The sequence below is a fragment of the Prionailurus viverrinus genome, chromosome B1 (genome assembly GCF_022837055.1).
Source record: "Prionailurus viverrinus isolate Anna chromosome B1, UM_Priviv_1.0, whole genome shotgun sequence".
NCBI classification, from domain to species: Eukaryota; Metazoa; Chordata; class Mammalia; order Carnivora; family Felidae; genus Prionailurus; species Prionailurus viverrinus.
The window spans coordinates 63688992-63694779 of NC_062564.1; positions in this window are offsets into that span (position 1 = coordinate 63688992).

Genomic DNA, 5788 nt, shown 5'->3' on the forward strand with positions numbered 1-5788 from the left:
GCTGAAACTTCAGGCAGCTTTTACTTACCTGCAAACCAAGAAAATAAAGTTGCTAGGGTTTAAATACATCTGAGTTCATTATTCTTTTAAGAAGCATATAGGATTTTACTGTTTTAATGGAAATCAGCTAGGATTTACTTGCTAAAGGTGGTAGTCGTAGTCTAATGGTGTTATTTCATAAATATCTCAGTTTCCTTTCTCTTCTGCACATGTAATAAGATTGTGCTGCCAGTGGATCTGATGACTGGAATTTCCAAGACAGAGCATTTCACTGCCACTGCAAGACTCTGCAAAGCTGTCTTTCTTCTTTGGCATGGTGACTGGTCACATTCAAGATGGTGGCTACTCTCTCAGTAAGGCCCTAGTGTGTGAAGCAGAAAACTCAGCCACTCTGTGACGGACATGTCATCTAGGAGAGAAATAAGCCTTTGTTGTTCTAAGGTACTAAGATTTGGGGTTTTTTGTTAGCATAATCTTATGCTATTTATGTAATTTAGCTCATCTTGACCAATTCCTTAAGCACAAATATTTCTCCTTGCCCTACTGGAAATATTTTTTTGTCTTGGATAAGCATCTTGACTTACTATAGAACATTGGAACTGTTGTGCCAACTTCTCCATTTTGTGATATTTCTGTCATTGTTTTTTGGAAGAAACATTTATGAACTTAATAAAAATAAAATTATTTTTATAGCAAAGATTCCCATATACAGGTAATGAATTTAATGTATTAAAATTATTGGAAAGAGAGAGATTTTCACTAGTGTAGGTCTTATCTAATTTTCTATATTAACTTCTGTGTGATTTCCTTCATTTGCTCTCATTCACTCATTCATTCATGTATTCGTTTATTTATGTTTTTGTTCAATAAGCTATATTGAATGCCAGGCACTGAGCTAGGGTGGAGATATCAGTATGAATAAGAGATATTCCCTAATACCATTTTTATACTCAATAACTAACTCATTTCTTGTTTAGAAAAAACTAAGGATAGTTAAAAGTAAAACACAAGGTCACTTTAAAATAATTTTCCTTTTAATATGTGAATACTTTCTACATAAATAACTTAAATAAATAAATAACTTAATTAAATAAAATAACTTTCTACAGCAGGTTTTTTTTTTTTTTTAATTTTTTTTTTCAACGTTTATTTATTTTTGGGACAGAGAGAGACAGAGCATGAACGGGGGTGGGTCAGAGAGAGAGGGAGACACAGAATCGGAAACAGGCTCCAGGCTCCGAGCCATCAGCCCAGAGCCCGACGCGGGGCTCGAACTCACGGACCGCGAGATCGTGACCTGGCTGAAGTCGGACGCTTAACCGACTGCGCCACCCAGGCGCCCCTCTACAGCAGGTTTAAAGCTGTTTCAAACTATTAAGAAACTGTTGTATGTTAAACAGGCAAGGAGCCTCTTATTAGTTCCATCTACTTTTAACTCTTACAAATTTAAGATAGCTAACTTGAATTATACTCTATTTGTGATACTAATTTGTATGTGTATTTGGTATAAGTGAAATAACTGATCTAGAGATACATCAAGAGTGTTGTGTATCCACAAGTAAGTTGTGGAGGTGGATGACTTCTATTGTGAATTTATTTCATTTGCACAGACCAAATGAGATGGTGTTGCATATTTTCCCATATGTAAGGGTGCTTTAAAAATGGTCTTACAAGTGGAGAAATGGTGTCCTCCAGTGGTTGAAATTATTCATTTAAGGGGTATTTGGCTCTCATGGGATTATCTTGGGAGTATCTGGTGTATTCTGTCACTGGATAGCTTCCCACCATTGAGTATTGAGTTTGGTTTAAAAAAACTGCAGATGGTGTTTACCAAGATAAAAAAATATGAATTACAGAAAAGCAACACAAAAAGAGTAGAGCCCTTCCAGGTCGAGCCCTAGTAGGGAAGAATATAGAGAAGAAAATGTATTAGAAGATGTTTATGTGTAGGGGAGGAGTTTTCAAGATAAGAAATGAGGTGGTTGGGTCAAGGGCATGTGATAAGAAGTCTCTCTCAAAACATGCATCCTATCCTGAGAAACTTAACAGAAACCCATAGGGGAGGGGAAGGATAAAAAAAAAAGAGGTTAGAGTGGAAGAGAGCCAAAGCATAAGAGACTCTTAAGAACAGAACAAACTGAGGATTGATGGGGGGTGGGAGGGAGGCGAGGGTGGGTGATAGTTATTGAGGAGGGCACCTTTTGGGATGAGCACTGGGTGTTGTATGGAAACCAATTTGACAATAAACTTCATATATTGAAAAAAAAATAAAAAAATTAAAAAAAAACATGCATCCTAGGCTGATTTTTAGGGAAATGCTTCTATTGAGGCTGTCATCATATCTTCAGTGAGGTACATTGTGTGTGTGTGTGTGTGTGTGTGTGCGCGCGTGTGTGTGTGTATCCCCTCATCTCAATGATAATCCTAAAACTTTCTGAAATATGACATAATATATTCTATAATGTATACCTCAATGTCATATTAACATTTGGGAAGAAAATATCATTCTATAGTACTACATTGAAACATTTATATGTGAAATAAAAATTTATTACTCTTTTTCTACATTTGCCACCAGGGATGCTCTTGATTTTTCCAGTGAGTTTTTAAATGACTTTTTATCTCACATTCCTGCCAGTACTTCATGTAACAGTTTGTTAGCTCATAAGTTCAGGAATATCACAGGGTAGACTAGGTCCTCAGGGATATAGCAATGAAATACAGTCTATTATATTGATGTGAATCGTGTCCACTGACACTAGAATTATAAAAGCATTATATTACAGTAAATTTGGCTCATACCAATAAGTACAAGTGGGAAATATAGTATAAAGTTCATGCTGTTTCCTACTTATTTTTTTGTCTAATAAGCCTATAGAGAAGCGGTTTTGATTATGGAGAGTGAGAAAGATGGGGAGAAGGACAGAGGGCCATGGCAGAGCATTGGTAATATCACTCTTCTGATGGATGGCATTTTGTAGAAACCAAGAAATTGTTAATATTTCAATATATGTAATATTTACTATCTACTAAAAGTAAGATTTAATTATATTAGAGAAATATAAAACTATCAGGAAGATCATGGACCTTTTTAGGGGTTTTGGATACACACTGGTAATGATACCAAGTGAGAGCCACAGATGAATGAAAGAATTTGATTTAATTTCCGGCTTCTTTTTAGAGAAAGCCATTTGAATACACACACATACACACACAAGCACATTCATTAACCATCTGCTCTAAAATCAAGCAGCATAAACATAAGCCTTTAGCCAATATATCCAATAAATGCTAAAAAGCACATTTCAATCCTCTGTGGGTACCATTTAAAGGCGAGAAAGAACATCGGAAATGGAGAGAAGACACAAAGCTCTGTGGTGTCTAATGAGCAATGTTCTCATTCCAGCTGGCTGGGCTTGGAATTCAAGCATTACCTAGTACCAATGCAGATGGAAATTATGGCTTTCTCATTGAACTTTGCTCATGGTTCTTTAACTAATATTATTCTTTTTAAAAAAAATTATTTATTGTCAAGTTAGCTAACATACAGTATAGTCTGGGCTTCAGGAGTAGATTCCTGTGATTCATCACTCACATACAACACCCAGTGCTCATCCCAATAAGTACCCTTCTCAATGACCATCACTCATTTTCCCTGCTTCACCAACCCCTCACCCCATCAACCCTCAATTTGTTCTCAGTGTTTAAGAATCTCTTATGGTTTGCCTCCCTCTCTGCTTGTAACTTATTTTTCTTTCCCTTCCCCTATGGTCTTCTGTTAAGTTTCTCAAATTCCACATATGAGTAAAAGCATATAATACCTGTTTTTCTCTGAATGACTTATTTCATTTAGCATAATACCCTCTAGTTTCACCGATGTTGTTGCAAATGGCAAGATTTCATTCTTTTTCATTGCCGAGTAGTATTCCATTGAGTGTGTGTGTGTGTGTGTGTGTGTGTGTGTGTGTATACATACATACATACCACATCTTCTTTATCCATTCTCAGTTGATGAACATTTGGGCTCTTTCCATAATTTGGCTGTTGCTGCTAGTGCTGCTATAAACATTGGGGTACATGTGCCTTTACAAATCAGCACTCCTATATCTTTTGGATAAATTCCTAGTAGTGCTGTTGCTGGATCATACGGTAATTCTATTTTTAACTTTTTGAGGAACCCCCACACTGTTTTCCAGAGTTGCTCCAGTTTGCATTCCCACCAACAGTGCAAGAGGGTTCCCCTTTCTCCACATCCTTAACTTATATTATTAAGCTAAGAGCTACTTTGAAAAAGATAGTTTCAGTCAGCCATCACTCATGGAATGTCTTTCTTGTATATACTGATTTTGATACAGGGATACCATGTCACTGGACACTTACAAAGGGTGGTTGACCTCAAAATGAAGGTGGGAAAAGGTGGATAAGCTGAAGATCTCTCCTAACCCCCTTCCAGGCCTGCCCCTTCTCCAGTCTATGGACTATCTAATGGAAAATTCTTGCCATAAGAATGAAAAATTTTGCTGTGTCCATGTTCCAGCAATGTCACAGTCACTCTTGGGGGTGAACTGGTCTATTTATAGTATAAAAAATGGAAGTTAATAATGGTGCACTTTCTGGCTTGCTGTATCATGTTGTTATGTTAAAGCACTCTGAGTAGCTTTAGAAGTCTTTAAGATGCAAGGTCATTCCTAAATCAATATTACCTATGTACATTATTCATAATTTAACGATCCACAGATATATACTGAGTGCCAAGTATGTGCCGGGCACTCTGTGAACTGTTGGGATAAATGAGTGAGCAAACATAGATATGTACATTTTTACCTCTGTGCTTTTCCTAGGCTGGAAAGCCTTCCATCTTTCTCCCAATATTTGTTCTATCTGAACTCCAAGCCCAAGCTAGAGTCTCCATCTACCCTATAAAGCTTTCATTCACTACTGCTTCTTAAAGCACTTTCTCTACCACATATTGGTATTTAATTATATGCTTTCTGAGCTCCCTTCATGTCTCCTACTTCACCTAGCACAGTGTTGGCCATGTAAATAGCTCAATAGCTACTGGTGATTGATTACTTTCTTCTCTACCCCATACTATTATCATAGATAAATAAGATAATAAAAAAAGAAGGTGCTTTGGACACACACAGATGAAAAAATGCAGTTACAAATCTGACATCTGGTAAGAATTTCATGATCTATAATAGGAAAGAAAAAATAACTTGCCTGTCAAAGCCAAGTAACAAAGGTTCTGCAAGCTGCTACAGTTTTGTAAGAAAGATAATGGTCTTCTCTAATTTGGTTTGAAAATTCTACATTTGTACCTGAACTGTGTTTAGTTTAGTTGCAGCCTCTATGCGTGAAAGGAGACAGTATCTCCCAGCCTTACTCTTTGTCTTTTGACTCTTTTACTAAATGACTGCTGCATGCAAATATGTTTTCTGTGCCCAAAGCAATAACTAGATGTTTAAAAAAAAAAAGATACCCCTGCCAAAAGAATTCTGCTTGGCTGTCTATCACACAAATTAATTCCTCTGAAAACAGGCTATTTTCTCATTTGTTTTAATGGTGCTCAGAACAGGTAGTTGTGATTTTTTGCTAGGTCTTATGCTCATGCAACCTATGAGCATTTTGTTTTGTTATGGACCATTAAAGAGTGGGGATGATAATGTTCCATCATTAGGCAGTCATGCAGAAGATAAATTTCTCTTTCAGACAAATGGAGTTAAAAGACTATTATTCTTTCCCCACTTTCTTCCCCCAGCCATAGATCATTCAAAAGCCATAGGGG